Here is a 20,127-nt window from a genome sequence, read left to right on the forward strand (position 1 = left end):
TTTAAGCATAAAGATATATTTAAAATTTGAAATTTGCTAAATGTAATATTATGTAATATCTTAGCAAAGAAACTGCCGCTAGAGGATACTAAAGCAAGTGAAGTACCACCGTTCGATTTTAGTGTTAATTAATGTTATCGTTCTTTTCAAAACTCTGCAATAAAAACTTGAAAGAGTTATTCTTTATGCAAAGCTTATGAATTCGACAAGTACACATGTAGTAGTCTTTCTTAAACAAGTTAAATGAACTCTCTTGTGGCGACCACCTACCGAAGAAGACCACCGATAAAAATCACCAGCGCTTAATTTTGAAAGCATAAATAAACATGAAAGGTAATTTTAATATACTACTTCTCTAACAGCACTACTTTCTAACTTAACCAACACTATCAAACATACTTATTTCTGATTACAAAAACGTCTTAATGTCGATATGAACATAAAATAATTCCTAAGTACTATATTCAGAAAGTGTCTTTAAGCAGAAAAAGTGTTTTATATAGGAAAACGGTTTTTATGCATTGTTGAAATATAAATTTTATCCTTTTATCAAATTAAGGCAATTTATCATTGACAACAAAATATCTTTTAAATCAACTCAAATTGCATGCGGAATTAATGCACGATCTAAAAATGGCCGAAGCTCCAGATTCTTTTTTTTTTTAACAAAATGAACATTTTCATCAACAAAATAGGAAATATTTTTGCTAAAGTTTTAATTTAATATGTAAAATATTTATCAAAAAGCTGCATAAACAGGGATAATAATAATATTGTTACGAAATGTACAGGCGCGGTGAGAAAACTTTCCAGTAAAGCACGTTTAGGGTTGCCATAAAATAGCAAGAAAATGGCAGGGTTGGCTCATTTGGCGAAAAATCGCCCATTTGCGACAAAATTGGTGTTATACCATGGACGGTTGGAGAACCTTCTGGAACGAATTCTTACCGGTTCAGCCCAGAATGTTCTCGAACACAAACCGAAAGCTATGTAAACCCTGCCCCCTGGTTCTCAGTCAGTTACAGTGTGCCTCGTCTAGCGAGATGATAGTCAGTCATTGAGCAAGTGTCTCGAAGTCTAGCGCCGAGTTGGTCATCGAGTGCATCGAAGAGTCTCTTAGTGTATCGCGGTTAGTGCATCGTCGAAAGAGTGTGTTAAGCTCAGGAAACAACTGAACCGAAGAGTCGGGAGCTATGCTCTGTGTGTCGTCGAGTGCATAGCGAGTTGTAGTGTGGAGAGTCGACAGAGCAGAGTCGGGAGCTGTACTCTGGTGCTTTGCAGTGAAGCTGTCTCCACCGTTATTGCCTGACAGTGTGAAAGCTGTGTCGCTGATTGTTCTAACGAGTTTATAGCAGATCTTCGACGACTGTAAAACGTGCTTTGGAGGCGTCCTGGTTAATATTGGTAAATAAAGTGTTTTTCGATATTCCATCAAGTGCTGTCGTCGTTATTCACTCCAAATCCACACGAACCCCGTACGAACCTGAAGGAAGCAAATAACGCAACAACTGGTGTAAGAAAAAATAACGTAACAATATAAAAGAAAAATCAAATTTAATATTTATTTCCTATCTGAAATTTAAAGTTTGGTACCTACAAGACATTTTTATTGATTACAGTTTGTAATATTGTCAGTTAAGTATTCAGTTTTCAGACTGATATTTATTTGAATAATTTTAATGTGTTTGATTATAATTTACTTTATGTTAAACTAAAAATAAACAAACCAGGAACATTTTCTAAGTTTTCAGAGAAAACTCTCCAAGTGAGGCTAAATTTGAGAATAAACGGGAACAACCAAGTCTCTTTTTCTTACTCCTCAGGTCCAGCAGCGGCTGAGCTGGAGCGGTTTGATACTGTGTCGCTGAACACTGGCAGTTTGGTCCGAGATTCGAAGGCTGGCGAACGAGCTGGCTGCTCAGGCGTTTTCATGGTTTTCCCGATATGTGGTGTGTATATGAACCAGTTTTCCTTAGAAAGTCCTCCACGAAGACATCCCTCTTCTTTTGCAGATAGCTGTCGAGTGATTTGCCCTAATTAAATATTTTATTCCCTAAATTCCTTAAATTTATCTTCGGTACATAAATAAAAATATATATGTTTGTATGTAAGTAACTATGAAGTTCTCTATTTCTTACTACAGCTTGACATTTGATGGCGTTTCCATTCTGATAAAGTTCGTAGCAAGAAAGTAGTAAAAACTGCTAGAAATGATCTGCTTCAAGGATTACAGATGTTCATAGATCAATCAGGTTCTTTCTCTTTATTCATTATTCTACACTTAAAAAAAATTAAACAGTTAGATATTTCAAAAATTAGCACAGGTGCCGCGTATTTTATAAGGAACAGAAGCCAGCACTCAGATCTAAAAACTGAATCAACCAAAGATTTCACTACACGGATTTATGGAAGATTTGACGAGCGAGCGTTAAGAAATTACCCAGTAAATTTCGCAGAAATCCTGGAGTACGACATTCTCGAGGAAGATAGATATTTTAGGCCCTACGCTGCTCATTTGCTGCATACTACACTGTACAATCGGGCTAACCAATGAGAAAGAAAGCAGAATAGCCTAGTGCTTTTATACTATTCAGTTTGATACTGTGTCTTTGCAAATGCGTGAACAACCAAAGAGACTACCAGAATCGACATCGACCGGTCTCCAGCCTTCCCGGTCTTCAGAAGCGCGCTTCAATCTATTCTCTCCCCATTAGGTAAGGTACTTATCTCTTTTAGGGAATATTCTTTACGGTTGCATCACAGGTCAGGCCCTAATGGGTCTCTCTAAATAACTGGCAAGAGTAGGAACACTATCATCTGCCTGCTGCAGGCCAGTATACCGACCAAGTATAAAAGTATCATATTTAAAAAGTTTCATTTTTTTTCATAAATATTTGTAAAAATATCAGAATACACTAAAACTTGAATTGTTAATGCTATATATTTAAAAATAAGTCCGCCGCATGAGCAATTTTAAAACCTACCCAGTATGTTTATTTTTATCATTGTCGAATTACGATCATTCAGAAAACATTTTGCTTAATATAAAGCAATTTGCTTGATTTTGCTCAAGTGTTTAAGTAACAGCTTTACTAGTTTGATCACAAATGTAACGATATTTTAAGAGTCTTAAACAGTCTGGAAAAGATGTTCAGTTCAAAATTGCTTTGATGTTTTTGGATGTTCTCCAAGTTTTGGTTTTTCTCAAGCTTTGGCATTCCGCCGGAAGAGGAAATGAAGTTATCATGCGTGAGAAATAAGCGAGCGTTGTTTACGAACCTGAGTTAGTTGAAATGATGAAGTGCAAAGATAAACATAGGAGTAATTTATTTTAAGAAATGGGACACCGAAGTCCTAGCGTGCATTCTTAGCGTTATACTGGAAGTGTTTAAATTTTCGGCATATGTTGCTATAGGATAATAATCTATGTGAGAAAGCATTAGACCCACAAAATAATAACCCCATGTATGTATTTTTATATTTGCTGCGAAAGCCCACTAGCGGCCGAGCCGTAAAATTGCTGAATATTAGTAGTTTCGACCTGGGTTCGAATCCAGGCTGGCTGCATGGGCGTTTTCGTGGTTTTCCCACGAATCTGCAGTTTCGCTAAGCTAGGAATATTCTGGGTTTAATCCTAGTATCCGGTGCACACGGGATTTGGATACTTTTGGCGACTTTATGATGAGCAGTAAAAACGTGACATATACGATGAGTAAGTAAACAGGTCATTCAAAGAATATATATGGTTGTAAATAGTATATTCTATATGTATATACACACATAGTATATAGTGTATAGTATATATATAGACGTTCTTTGGATCATTTTTGGTGTTGGCGATAATTTTCAAAATCACGCCAAGGCTGCACCATATACTAGGATTTTACCATATCCTAGTATACGGTACATAATTCTATGACATGACAGTATCAATTACTTCTTCTTACACAAGGGAAAACACAAAGGCACATAAAAAAGGAGTCTACGCGATTTTTAAACAGAAAATCGACAAATCGTCCTTTTTTCATTCTTTCGATGCTCTGTTGCTTGTAACATGCGCATGCCGTGAAATGCCAGTCAATCGCATATCTCAGAATGCTCTAAATTTCATGCAAATTTCTTGCTTATGTGTCCTTCCTTCAGAGTTAAGCAATTTTTATAGCTTCACATTTACTGAAATTAATTGCTGTGAAACTATTGTCAAGAAGATAAAATAATGTTTTAGAAAGAAAACAGCTTTTCTAAACCCAGTTTCTGACCATACCTAAGAGTTAACCGTTTCAATAGTTAAGACCTCTCCTATGAGCCTACACTGAAAATTTTGCGTCGCACAAACTGTATACAGAAAGCTGAAGAGATAATTGGCCAGTGTAATCTTCTGCAATATGTCCAGGCTCATTTTAACATCCGATTTAAAATTTAAAAGGCGTTTAAATCTGAAAAAAATAGGAGGATGAATATCTGCATAACATTACAAATCGTTAAGTAGTGGTGTGTATTTGCTATTCATATGACAAAGCACGCAGCGGGTTTCAAATCTAGGTCAAACTACCAGTATTTAGTGATCTTATTCACTCGGTCTATTGTTGGGCGTTACCCCTATACGAGGAAGCGTAATGATCAATGGATATATTGTCCGTGCGTATTTCTATAAAGAATCTATGCGTCCTCAAAATGAAATTTTATAAGCCTAAGAAAGCCTTTAGAAGGGAAAAAAGAACTAGCGCACAGACCAAAACTCTGACATCCGCTTACGCATGGATTTCTTTTAATTAAATATAATTATAAAATGTTTTGCATATTTAAAGTATTTTGGAGGGAACAGAAAAGGAAGGAGGAATGAAAAAAATTTAGGAAACAAATGTTAAAATATCTGGTATGTCATAAATGCATATAATGCGTGCAGATACTAATCTATGTTGTCATTTACTATAGTAAAATAAATGAAAAATCTGTTAACAGAAATCAAATTTGTCTAGGACCTTATCTTACAAATACTTGCAGACCTCATTTGGTTCCAATGGCAATGAAAAAAAAAATGCATGCAAACGAACCTAAAAATATAACATGTTTGCACAAAACTAACCCTGTATTACATATGTACTGCGTTATAATGATTTTGAAATCACTTCTGTTATCCGCACTTCGATAAGATAAAGTGTATCTGCCTGAAATTCTGTATGATTTTACCCATGTCAATAAGCTTGAGTTTTCTTTTATTGTAAGAATAAAGCATATAACAAACGAAATGTGCAAAATACCCTTTAGTCTGTCTACCTTTGCATATTACTGACAATCAACAAAAAGCAGTGACATATTATTAATTAAGTTTTGTGGAAGCAAAATATGGTACTTACGTACTATGACAACTACCATGGCAACATTTGCCGATAAAAATGTTTTGGCGTTTTTTGGATTATGTTTATAAATTCTTATCTTTTATATTTACACATTTCATTGCACTTTATTTTACTTATGTTAATATTGTCAACGGAACCACAGTATCTAAGCAACATTTTGGCGTACGAGCTAGTAATTTTCTTTTAACTTTTTTCTAAATTTTGCAGCTCAATGAGCAAAGTTTTTGAACATGTAGGTCATTTTTAGTTTGTTCTCTTTTCTTTAATTATATATTATAAATAAACTTATATATATATATATTATAAACTATATACTAAATACGAATTAAAAAAATATAATTAACTTAACAGGTTAAAAGAAACTGGTTAAAAGAAAACACTGAAGTTAATGGTGAGGAAAGTGGCGGGAAATAGCTTTGAAAATAGCATCGAAAGGCGTTTCCTGTTTTTTACGCCAAATAAATTCAGCTAAATAGGTATCCAAATGACGGCGGCTTGTCCCACGTTGTCGCTTGTTCCACCATTTTGCGGAACCTCACGTCCTTTCAGCGTGTTCAGTATGAGTCTGCGTAGATGGGTCAACAAAATTGTATATCGATGATTCACCTTAAAATGTTCAAAACCGGCAGCAATGAGCTTTTTTGTTTGATATCCAGGCCACGAATCTGACATTATTGTTGAGCCTTCTACAATATTATTTTGGATTTCATGCATTAATGTTGTTGCCTTCCGCTCTAGACCTCTGACTAGAAATGTTTCTTTTGTCTCCCGGTAAATTCCACCGAAGACCCTCTGCTGTGGCAAGATACGACTTTGATTATTCTTTCGACGCGTAAAAAGGCTTTCGTCAATTTCGACAATCATTCCGGGCCCTCTAATTTTAATATTTCGATAATCCTCCAAATCCTTCACACACGCTTCACGCATGTAATTATTCCAATCAATAACAGTTTTAGCGGATAAATCCAACTGATGTTTGCACCATTTAATGGACGACTGTTCATATGCCCAAAAGTAAATAAATCTTAAAGTTTTTAAAAATTCAATACGACTGTTTTCAAACCACATACCAGACATGCATACAAACCACGCACATGCATATAAATATCAAAATTCATACACCTATATTAGTTTTTCGAATTATATTCTACACGCATATAAATATAAATTATGTTACATATATGTTAAATAATAATTATTTATTATAAAGTAATTTACAGATACATGAAAAAAAAGTAAATTATATTACTTATCGCTGTTGCTAATTTAACTGTAGAATTTAAAAATTGTACAGTTTACAGATTCCTTATGTTTCCCACTAATTGATATTACTCTCTGCTTAAAGATTCTAGGTACTAAATATGTTTTATACTTTGTAATTTTGACTCAAAACAGGAGATTAATCTCCGGTTCGAAATTTATCAAAGCATTCGAGGAAGTCGAATCCGAAATGTAGATGTTTATACCGAATTCAATAAAACGCCAATTAATAACTAAATCTTCAAACTGCATTCCAGAATCCAAGCTCCTAAAATAAATAGGAGCTCGAGATGAAACATTTTCTTTAATAAATTAATTAATGGTTTCATTACTTACAGCCGAGCGCTTTAATGGAAACGAGAACTACCACAGCGCCAATGAATTGACTAACCTTATCATGCGAAAAGAATTCGTCGCAATTGCCAGACTATGAAAGTGATTTAACCGGTTAACTAGCTAATTACTGAAATAAAGTTCTTGCAGTGTAATTAAATTACAAGGCGATTTTAACTACCATTACGCCGCTAAAAATGGGGAATTTGATCTTAAGAATTGTAGCTGAACTCGAGTTCAAATAAACGTTTCCTTCTTCAAGAAATACGAAAAATGTACGAATAAATAAGTAAACGCTCTAATATAATGTTTTATTATTTAAATATTATACAAAGCCTATCGCTATTTATGTCCCTAAACTAATTCGTTTAAAATATTTATTTATGGGTGTGGTGGTGTAGTGTACTTAATTATGGTAAAGCACACGAGGGCTATCTGCCGAAGGGGAGGGATGCCTTCGTGGAGGACTTTCTAAGGGAAACTGGCTCGTATACACGTTACACATAGGGAAAACCACGAAAACGCCATGCAGCCAGCCCATTCGCGGGATTCGAACCTCTGACCGAACTACCAGTGTTCAGCGACTTTACCGCTCGGCCGCTGGTTTATTTATGGGATATTCATCACCTACAAAAGCGAGCGGTATAACTCTTATGTACAAACGAAAACTATTTCTACTATTATTTAGTTCATTTTTATTTATTTATTTAATATATTTTTGCAATAATTTCATGTTTATTTATTATGGTACTTACTCATTATCCCCTGGACCGTGAAAGTTGGCAAAAGCGAGCAATAAAACTCTTATCTACGAACTAAAATTATACCACTAAGTTCATTTGTGTATTTATTTATTTAGTATATTTTTGCAATAATTTTATCTTTATTTATTGTGGTACTTACACATTATCCCCTCGACCGTGAAAGTTGGCAAAAGTGTGCGATTATAAGTCATATCTACAAACTAAAACTATTTCCACTATCACTTAGTTCATTTGTATTTATTTATTTAGTATATTTTTGAAATAATTTTATGTTTATTTATTGTGGTAATTACAAATCCTTACTCATTATCCTGTCAACCGTGAAAGCTGAAACATGAAAACTGGTGGGGATTCCATCAAAGTTACACTAGTCTTTCTTGCGGCATTCTAAAAGAGCTGGCGCCTCTTTATTTAATAAAGTATTCATATTCGACCAACTGCGTTTTTGCTCTTTGTAAAAAGGCTTTCATTGATTTCTACTATTTTCTTCTATTTAGAACACTTCTAGTTGAAACTTCCTACAAACTGTTCTAATCTATTTTGTCGGCCATATTTAGCTGTTTATATTTTGTCTAATACACACTTTTTAATGGTAGGATTTCATAACTTTGAAAATAATCCACTGCTTGCTGTTCTGTAGATGGTAGGTCTAGAGTTTTGATCATTTTTTCTCAAATGAAAAAAAATACAGCAATAACAGTTAATTTACATCCTTGTTCATAAAACAAAAAGTGGCTTATCGAGAATGAATCGTGTCACATCAGACGAAAGCGTACAGGTTATGAGTATGTTGTTACGTGACGCTTATCCATTAACTGACTGCTTGGTGACAGTTTCAGATTTGACGGCATAATACGTAAGTGCCTTTACTATGTATTTTATCTAATCTTTAACTTTTATTCACTTGTTGCATTTTCTTGAATTAAATTGCTTTATTATCCTGTAGTACTTATCTCTGCAAATAAAGGCTGGAGTTGTGGAAATAAATTCAGCAGAACTGAACTTGTAAATAATAAATTGGCGACATTTTTATTTTTCGCTTGATTTTCACAAAGCACGCGAAAACTATCTATCTAAGGGTAGGAAAACTTCCGTAGAAGATTAAGAAAACTGGCTATATCCATGTTACACATAGGGGAAAACTACAGCACCACCCGCACAGCCATTCCGTCGAGCAGGATTTGAGCCCGAGTCGAACTACCAGTGGTGACTTTTACAATTAACCGCTTGTGAGCCAGGCAACATTTCGAAACTGTATTGAAAACACATTTTTCACATTTTTAAGACCATAGAACTAATTTGGATAGAAGGTTCTGGTCTTCTGAGTACCTTGAGAGGATACCATAAAGCGCAAACAAATGCGCTTAGTATTTTAGGTGAAGTCTCTCTCACTCATTGTACTATGTGCATCTTTGACAAAACGCGGTTTACGTTCTAGGTAATCCCACGTATACTACATTGCATCAAAGAGAGACAGAGTGTTACATATGTTCATGCTACACAGCACTACAATCTGGGACATCACATTTGTGCGTTCAGATTATTAAAATTATTGATAGGTCATTCGAATCTTAGATCTGAAAACTAGAATCTTTGCATGTTTGTCATTATTCGAATCTCTTTGAAATTCTTACCTAAAAAAAATCAAATCATTAAATGTGCTAACTGAAAATGCGCAAAGATTAGTTTATTAACATTCAGAAGAAATATTCACTTGAAAAGAATGAGCTTGTTTCCATTTCAGTGATATACTAATTACTAATTTGATATGGTAGGGACTCTGATTGCCGTACTGCTTCGTATGTCATTTAGCAAAGTCTGCTAGAATTTTTAAGTAATCGGTAGTCTGAGCTTCTTCAAAATTTCTTGAAAATAACCGTTGTTGACAGTTCAGGTCATAATAACATATTAATAATAGGTTTTGGATATTTTAGCAACTTGTAAAGAGGTGTATAAATACATCATTCCACGATTACGAATTTTGAGCTATTTATTCTATTTGAACTGTTATTCCAATATGTTTTTGTCAAATTATGCTCAGAAAATGAAATCCAAGATTAAAAATATTTAATCATGTATTTTTTATTGAATTTCGTTTTTATCTTCTTATTAAATAAAGGTGTATATTTAAAAATAATATTCTTAAATTTATTTCTCATTAAACGCATTCATTTAAAAACGTGTAATATTATATAAAAATTATCTTTTATTAGTTTTATTTTTATTTAACGTATTTATAATTCAAAAGAGTGGACAGATTCTAGAACAAAGTCTAGATTTGGAAAATTTAGGATTCGTTCCACTTTCATTGAAAATGATGTTCTAAATCTTCCATTATTTTAGAACTACGAACTTTAATTTGTGCATTACGAAAGAACTCCTGTAACTACCCCCAAGGTTTAGATATAGATCGAAAAGTGACAGCAGAAGAAGTAAAGACTTCTGAATGTTAGAAAAATAGCTACATTACTTTCTAATATTGAAAAGTCATTAAAGCAAGAAGACTGCTTAGTGTTAATTACATATTTCAGGCAGAATCTGTATCACTTCATGGGAGGACCCAATATGCAATTTTTAAGCATACTGTATGTGACAATTTACACAGACTGCATATCAAGCTATTTGGTTATTCAAAGAATCCTTTCTAAGAGTTCTTTTCAGATACTGCCCATCAGTGGCCGAGCGGTAAAGACGTTGAACACTGATAGTTCGACTTGGGTTCGCTTCTAGGCGAACGTGCGGGTTGCATGGACGTTTTCGTGGTTTACACCATGTGCAACGTGTATATAAGCCAGTTCTCTCAGAAAATCTTTCACGAAGGCATCCCTCTCCATAGGCAGATAGCTTCAACATGCTTTGGCATTAATGAAGTAAATTAAAATCTCTCAGAAAGGTTATAATGTTCTTCTTTAAACTTTGATGGCCATTAAACCACCATTACACTAGATGAATTTCTATAATGTTAGAGAAAAAACGAAGTAAAGACGGATATAAGCAGCTTTATCGTACTGAAGTCATTTCCAAATTTAACATCTTGAAAAGCAAACAAAGAGATTAACGATAGATATTTGACAAAAGACCTGGAAATTTCGTGACAATGACTGCAGAACACACAGATTTTTTTCTTTCTTCTTTTTATGAGCAAAAAACGGCATCTTTCCCAGTCAGTCACTATTCATGACCCGTTTACTTCAATGTTCCCAGATAAAACGATCATTTTTAAGATATAGGTCGGGAACATGGGGCATTTCAACTGTAGTTTCCAATATAACACATCTTGAATATCTCTACTGCTAACATACAGCATGAGCCTATTTCGAGTAAAAATATGTTCGCACAAAATCGTAAAAACTGAGTATTAAAGCTGGCACATATCCAGCATATGTAAATTTTTGCCTAAGAATCATTTCACGTACTTGTGAATATTTGCATTCTGCATTTCACTCGTGCCTTAATATGTGTATGAAATTACTTGGAAATTTGATTCATATAAATATTTTACTGTATTTTTTCCCTTTTGTCTCCGCTTTTATATTGCTCAAATTTTTCTTATTCCATGCTGTATTTCTACTTCATACCTCCGTTCTGGATTAACAATTAATTAAACAATTACAACTCGCAGCAATTTTTTGAAAGATAAGGGAGGCATAAAAGCCTTTAATTTAGTAATAAGCATAGTTATTGGCACGTCCTACGGTTTCACACACATCTGAAAGTATACAGACATGTGGTCTAGCGTGGTTATACATTTTTAAAATTTAATTTTCCTATCTACTTCCTCAAATATAGGTAAGGAGTAAATAGGATATTTTGTTATACTATTTAATCGACAGCGAATCAATAAACTTTAAAATCGGTGCAGGAAAATTATTCTTTTTTCTGCATAATACTACAGAGTAGTAGTATGGACTACTACTGTGTAGTTTATAACTATATTTTTCAGCATGCTCAGAATATGCCTTTCTGTTACTTCTTTTTAAATTTTATCGTAGCGGTAGTTTTGCTCTTGGGGTGTCGACAAGTAAATCTGAAAATTTTCTAACCAAGTGCTCCAAATTTATTTATTTATTTTCAGATGCAGTTCTTTCAAGTTCAAGGCTGGTGACTGCACTTTTACTGCGTCAGTTTGTACATATCCATCTGCATCATGCCTACCTGAAAATTAAGTTGTATGCCAGGCGAATTTAAAAATTCCAATCCCCGGAATTACGTTTCCCTGTAAATGTTTCACTGCGCGCGCACGCACACATACAAAAATATTCTGGTGTTTATTTTTAATTTACACACTCTTTTTTACCCTTCCTACGTATTCACAATGTTTTTCTCTGCGCTGTTATCACCTTGGTTCCTGCAACATCAAACAATTTATAATTTATAAAATTTTTCCTAAAACGTTTTCGATAAAATACTACTTTGCACTTCTGTGTCCAATAACAAGCCTGAAGAAATTCCTTTCAAAACAATTTCAATGCATCGGAGTGAAATGTTTTTTGATTAGTACCGTATTTAATTGAATGTAAGAAGCTTTTTCTTTCATCTAGGTGAGTGACTTCGTTAACCCACAGCACGCCTACATAGCTTATAGGTTTCTGCCTATGATCCCCCTTTTATTTATTTTGCGATTTATCTTGGCGATAGCCATTAGCGGACATTTTCCCGTCTACCAAAATGCCTTTTGCTGTAAAATTTTCTATTCCTATCAGCTATAGGCCTTTGAGTTTTCACAAGATTCTTCACAGGGTTCTTTCACTTTATTCTCGCCTACGCATATTTACCAATACAACGTCGACTTTCAAATTTTTACAGATAACTCGAAAAACTTACCAGGATTTCTCAACTCAGTAAAATCTTAGATATGGAGAAGCGACCTGGATAGTATTACCTGAATAACTTTTTTCATATAATAAGTTATCCGCTTCAGTCTGATATTAAACTTCTGCTTCTAACTTAGCCTATCTTTCATCACGCGAAATGCTCTCAAAAGTGCATTTTGAAATAAATCAAATTTATTATTCTCACTCTTGGTTCGTCTCGTAAATATTTTGAAATACCTTTGTACTAATTAAGATACATCATGCCTGCTTACCTTTGTACTAGTTCAATGCTTGACCTCCCAGCGCAGTGGTTGCTACGACCACTTTTTGTATTTCTTCAACTAGATATAATTAAAAGTGCTTTTAAGCTTTCTAAAAGTGTCAAGACCATTACCAAACATTTATCATCGAAACTACTGGGCGGTTTCATTCGAGGCACACAAAGCATCCACGATAAATCCAAATCCTTCTGCACTACTTATTGAGGCCGTAGGAACTTGTAGTCTTGGGATAGGCAGGCTGAAAGTAGCATTGTCTTGTGCCATGGTTTGTGATAGGGTTGAGCGCGATGTGTATGGTTCTGCTATGCCTATAAGCTTGTATTAACGTACTGCAGACAGTACTAGACTAGAAGCAAGTTTTTTCGTTAGTCTAAAGCAGAGCTTCTTAAACTTTTCTCAGTCGCGACCTCTTTTTAGCATTGAGATTGTTTTCGCGGCCCCATATATTAAATATAAAATAAAGATATAAAAATAAATATCCTTCTGTAAATAATTTAATTCTTTAGTAAATAATATACATATAAAAGAAGTAGTTTTAGGATTTATCTAAGCAAACAAAAATTAAAGAAAATTCTAATGAGAGAGATTTTCTGCTGCATAACAAATTGGTGAGATGTTTTACACTGCTGAAAATAAAGCATCTTCAGCATGTTTTAATGTTGAACGACATTTGGTTTCAATTAGCTAAAAGCTAAAAAAGTAGTTTTATAAAAGTATGTGCTGAATGAGAGAAGAACATTTAATGCATTTTAAAATTTAATACATTTTTAAGTTTGAATCTCTTGATAGCTTTACAAATTCCTTTTTCCCTTCATAAAACAGGTAATTAATCTGATTAATATAAATTAATGTGAAATTCTAATCTCATTAATTTCAATTAATGTAATTTCGTTAAAAATCTTATGAATACAGTTTCTTTAAATTCAACTATCGAATTTAATTTTCGCGACCCCCAAAAATTTCGATTTGTGACCCCATTTGGGGACGCGACCCAGAGTTTCTTAAACTATGTGTTCTTAAATACAGTTTAAGAAACTCTGGTCTAAAGCAATGACAAATCTTTAATAACCTTTTTATTTATATAATTCTTAAATGAATAGAAGGCACTATTAGCGTGGCAGATGAACTTCCTCTGCTTGCATGTATTTAAATGAATACGTAATGTAATATACGAGTGTGCTGCAGCCTTCCTGGCCGATAATAATTAGCCTCATGGTAACGCAACACACTCACAGACAAAAAAAATACAGTTAAAAGATTAAAATCTAAACTATGCAGATTCAAATCTAAACTCTTTACTGCGTCAGTAGTATTTCTTTATGTTACTATTTTTTTCCCTAACATGTCGCAATAATACGCAGTCTTCGACGAAATGTCGTGCATTGTCTTCAGCGCTACAAAAACTACTAAGACTTTTTATTATTTTGTAAATTAAATCTTTTCAGGTACGCCGGGAAGCGCACGTGTCTAATAATTATATTATTGTAATCAAAATCACATATCATTCTCATATTTTTAGAAACTTTAATATTTCAACAAATAAGTTTTCCTTTTACCGAAATGTTCTATTTCTCTTTCCAGCTATCATAATAGAAATCTTTAATTTACCAGTAACTAAATTTACCAAAAACAAAACTTTTTGATGCTTGGATATAGAACACATCCTCGACATTATTATTTAAATGAATATAAGATAAAATTAAATTCGAATATAGGTAACGTAGACTGATATTACGCACACAATAGAGTACTTAAGCTTACTTGAGATAATTAACGACGCGTATTTTAACCCCCGGCTCAGGAAATATTAAGGCCCAGAATAAGTTTTGCAAAGCTGGTGATAGTACGTAATCGTAAGGCAAGGGTGCCAGAAGCTGAAACACTAAAACATTCAAACACTCGGTCTTAAGTACATAACAACTAATTAGCATTCTGGTGAAGATTACTGAAAGAAGTTAAAATTGTTGTTGCTGTGACGCATCTCACTTGTCTGACAATCACATCAGAATAAGATCCCAAAATACATCGTGGCAAAGAGTGCAAGATTGCTCCTCTCGCTAGCAAGAGCCTTGAAAACGATATAGGTGACAGTACGACTTCAGTTTCGCCTTCAATTTTGATTGCGAGTACCCCAAGGGAACGGATCTAAGGGTCCCCATCCTTCTTCCCCTACCATCAACCTCTCGAGAGGACTTTCGGCTCGCCGCATATTTAGAGTGCGCCCATGTCCCACAGACACCATACATTTACAAACATCTATGCCTTCTTCGGGATTCGAATCCAGGCTCTTCAGTATGGCAGTCAGAATCACTAACCACTATCTCGGTTGGGCGGCAAAGGTTAAAATAAAGTTCAAATCATAACTATTAGTTGATTAAATTCCTACAAGATAACTGGTCATATCTTAACAGGGTTCTTTAATAAGTAGTTCATAGGTTCAAAGTTAATAATGATTTATATTTTATTCAACACAGAACAATTCAACAAACACGGCATATTTTGTTTTGAAATTTCTTCGTAAATCTTGCTAAAATGCTTTTGAATTGCTTATAAATTATGCATTGAAAAAGCAGTTGTACCTGAATATCTCAGTGAATTCTTCCCTCGATAATATGGAACATTCACATGAAAGTGCAAAACTATGAAGCATTTTATGCTTAACATTTTTCCGATCATACACAAAAAGTTCAGTTTTATATTTATTGAGCCTTTTCAGATCCAATACTGAAATTGCTTTCATGAAATTCTCTTGTCTGCATAAAACTAACTATTCATAATTTCCAAACGCATTATACATTTTTAATGAACTGGTTTTTCACACCCTAAACGAAAATTTTGCGTTTAAAAATTTTAAACGACAATTTATTATTTAAATAAGTATATGGGTTTGTTTAAATGCAAAATTGTGCATATTTATTCAATTTCTGAAACAGAAAGGAAAGCTTAAGCTATAAAAAATTTAGAGCAAATAAGTGGTTCTGAATGAGTTTTATCATTTAAATCCGACTTGAATTTTGAGGTAAATTTTAAGGGAGAAAAGTTTACTTCTAAAATTTCATTATGCAAATATTTACATAATTTGGTTTATAAAATATGCATCAGATGTATCTAAAAAGTAGAAAAGTATTGGCATACAAATAGGAACATGTAAACATGGGTTGGCTCTTCTCATACCTATGCAGCAGAACATTTCGATAAGTGTTGTGTGTAAGAGTGTATTATTTTATTGTTGACTAGCATAGAACTCGAATAACTTCAAAAGCTGAAAACAGATTTTTAACAACTACAAACAAACGCAATATTTTAAAAATACCCTTTAATTTTACGGACTTTTCAATATGATCCGAAAACTCCAGTATTGTTGACAACAATAAATAGAATTCTTTCAATTATTGGTCTGAAGTAAGACTTTGATTTGCGTATCATTTAAAATAAGTGTAGCACCACAAAAAATACTTCTAAGAATATTTATTTAAAATTCAAATTTGCGTACCAAAAAGCACGAGAAGTGAAAGTATAAGGTTGAAAACATTTCTTTTCAGATGAAATGAAATTCGGATTTCTTTTGAATTTCAAAAAATAGTTTCTTGGATGAATATATGATGAACAGATGCAATATCAAATGCATATCCCTGCTGTCAAGTATGAAGGTGATTCTGAGAAAGTGTGGTACCATTTTAAGTGTTATGTAAATTATAATCCATTCAATAGAAACGAAATTTTGATCAAGCACATATGAAAAAACATTCTACAAAACCAAGAAAAACATCTGGGCGCGGAAAATGACTCGCCATGGATTTCTTTTTAGAAGATATTAATGCAACATGTTCTTCCAAGTTTTATCGAAACTATGCTATGAAAATGAAGATTCAGAAAACACAGAATAAATGAGTACTGATACAGAAAATTGATCTAAATGCTGTACGTTTATATGGTAAAGACTGATTGAAAAATCCTAATCATACATGGTTACATTATGTCGAACATTTAGGAAGCTGTAATTCATAAATAGGAACAAACTGCACTCGAATGTATTGAGAAACCCTTTATTAGAACGTCCCAAGATACAAAGATGTGATAAAAAAAACTGTATAAAAAAACAATATTTGTTACATTTCAGTAATAGCCACAGTTTTTCTTAATTTTTTTTAACCAAACGCTAGTGTATTTCTCGACTTATGAACTATGACATTGTAGAGTCATGAAGGTTTTTTGAGCTGGAGATATGAAAAATAAGCGATGCCCTCTCCGGAACTCGAACCTGGACTTCTCGATACACTCCCCCTTTTAATGGGAATTTTTTTTTTAAATTTAACACTACGAAGGCATGTAGAAAGGAAGGAGAAAATACCTTACACACTCCCCCTTTTAAAGGGCGACTGGGGATTAGGAGACCCAATCGCCAAATCCTGGTAGTGAATAATCATCATCCACCAAATTTTAGTTCGGGCGCCACTGCAGAGTCATTAGGACTTTTGAAGCAGGAAAGGTGAGAAATGAGCAATGCCCTCGCCGGGACTCGAACCTGGAACTCTCGAATACGCGGCTGCTGTGCTACCGTTACATCACGAACGATTCAGAAAGGAGGGAGAAGATACCTTATAACATGTATAACTTTATTCTATTTTATGTTTAAAGTATCGGCGTAGATGTTCATGCATTGAGAAGCCACAATATGGGAAAATAATCATTAATATTCGTTCTGAAAATATTTATCTTTCTTTTTCCTATTTTTAAGAAAGAATAATTAAAACTGTTTCTTCATATTTCGATACCAAAGTGTTAAAACTAAATCGGATCACTTTCAACAGTTTCTGTTACTAAATCTTTACGAAGCAGTAAGGTTCTTCTCCACCAAAAAAAAAAAAAAAAAAAAAAAAGTCTCTATACTTGTCTTTTTAATTATCACAGTTAATTAGTTTCTCTAAGTACAATGCTTCGAGCTGTACAACAGAAAGCTGGAGAAAAGTACTAAATTATGCATTCCTAATTAATTTAACTGCCAATTTACCTAGCTTTATCAGGCATCATTTTAATCGTATCTTGTCATTAAATAAAGGGAACTAGGTAAGGAAAAGGTAGCATATGCTATAGGAAATTTAACTTTTTAAAAAGTAGATTTGATTTGAGAAAGGTTTTGCGGCCCTAATGAAAAGTGCACAACTTCTTTGAGATGTGCTTTTCTCCAGCTTATTGAGTAATCTATTACTTAGTTATTTAATTCATTCGTTAAGTATGTTTACTTACTAAGTATGTTCTTTCGAGAAGAGCTTAGCGGGAAAGGATTACAGAGAAAAGAGGAAAGAAATGAAAGTGTTCTAGGAGATTGTGTCTAATTTTCTCGTTAATTCTTTAAATGTAAAGAAAATGAAATATTCGGAATACTTAGGGAAAGCGAACTGACATTTAATTCAATTTAGCAAACTTATATTAATAATTTTAATTATTTAATTCTCTGTGTAATGCCTTAAATTAAATATTGTTACGAATTTTGTATTTACATAGGTAATTTTATCAGAATTATAATTAAAAGTAGTTGTATTTCTCCATGCAGTGCAGCGTGAGACAAATTTGAAGAGAAAGCTATGCGGAAAAAGGAGGAATACACGTGCACGTGCATTTAACATTGAGTAAATGGATATCTCAGTAATTTGTATTCAAACTGAATAAATGTAATTGACTAATGTGCTAGGTGTAATCGTAATTCCATCCTCATATTGATTCCAGTAATTTTCAGAGGCAGAAGTAAGAGAAATATCTCGTTATCGGTTGAAAACTATAAAACGCCGAGGAAAGAGCATCTGAGTTTAGTCGCTTAGTTCAGCGGTCGTCAACCTTAGAACTTCACGGACCCCTACATATATAATTTTATATTTGGCGGACCACTAATATGAATTAAAAAACCTTAAAACAACATATGGACCTTGAAAACAACATACGAGTATTAATACGCAAAAACAATATTCAACTTTCCAATAATACATGCAATTCTAATTTTCATTTGTTAATATAATTTTCGAAACATGTGGTGTTCAGCAGCACGCCTTTATGGAAATTCAGGCTACTCCCCTGATTTTGACTAATAACTGAAAAATTATTAACATCTCACTGATACACATATTTCGTTCACATTAAAAGATTATATGAAAAGTACAAAAATCTTACCTTCTTGTACAGAAAGCTTCACGTTTCCATATCACTGAAAAGGAACTTCACGAAAAGCAAGAACAAACCGGCAAACGCAAAGCGATATCAATAAACTGAAAGTGTTATGCCACCAATTTTTAATTATTGTAAACATAATAATCGCCGCTAACTCAGCGCCATCGGTCAACAGTTAGACAAAACAAAAACTGAAACTTCCAATGATGCAATTATAAATAAGAATGCAGATGGTTCTCATAAAAATCCATCAACTTGCTTATTGACACGGAGAAAAACTTGTATTATCAATGACTACAATAGCATATGTTTGTAAATCAAAAGGAAAGGGAATTCCAGGTCGCGCTATTATTGATAGCAGCAGCCTATCCACGGATGCCAACTCTCACTTTCAAATGTCGCTAGATACACCTGCAAAAGTAGTTAAAAATCGCTAAATTCATTGAAGGAATTTCGCTAAACTTAATAGCTAAAATTAAAAAAAAAAAGTATAGTCCATATTCCATAATAGGTTTTGTTACTCGTTTTTTTAACTTGAATCTTCATAAAAATATAAATAATGTCCCAATTTTTCTGCGGACTATCAAAACGTTTTCACGGACCAACGGTTGGTGACTGCTGGCTTAGTTGCTGTTGTTACGAGTTGTTTAGTTCCGCGTGAACTGAGATATCTGAATTAGTTTTCTCCTTAGGTACGCTTTGCATTGCGTTGTCTTTTAACGTTTTTAGTAGTTTGAAGTATAACTACTTATTATACTGCGTAATATTGGGAACACCTGTACGAATATTTTTGTGAAACATTTCAGAGTTCGAAAATATTTTTGCTGATAAGAATAAATTTTTGTTAATCTATTATAGGACTTGTGCATTCAGTCTATTACGAACTTGTACACACGCAACAATGTGTTAAAGAAAATTAAATGTGCTAAAAATTAAAATATAAGTTTAATAGCTTGATAACGAATTTAAAATAGTTGGAAAGCTAGAACACAAATTATTGCTGATTGTAGTCAAAGAGTTCCGGCCATAATTTGGGGTTTGAACCTATGTATATAGACGCAATTAATTAGATAGCATTGTAACAGAAAAGACAGCTACGTACCTGGCACCTATTTGAACAGTTCCGATGCAAAATATAAAAACTAAGCAACTG

General features: G+C 33.5%; 1 protein-coding gene across 1 annotated transcript in view; it reads left to right on the top strand.

Moving 5' to 3' along the window:
• The first annotated feature begins 2,585 nt into the window (after positions 1–2,585).
• Positions 2,586–20,127, top strand: part of LOC146998038 (uncharacterized) — a 186,651-nt gene continuing 169,109 nt past the window's right edge. Inside the window, exon 1 of the mRNA XM_085812353.1 lies at positions 2,586–2,714. The gene's annotated coding sequence lies outside the window, so the exon portion shown is untranslated. The remainder of the gene's footprint in view (positions 2,715–20,127) is intronic.

The sequence above is a fragment of the Stegodyphus dumicola genome, chromosome 3 (genome assembly GCF_044657685.1).
Source record: "Stegodyphus dumicola isolate Sdum_Otavi_A_Nest chromosome 3, ASM4465768v1".
NCBI classification, from domain to species: domain Eukaryota; kingdom Metazoa; phylum Arthropoda; class Arachnida; order Araneae; family Eresidae; genus Stegodyphus; species Stegodyphus dumicola.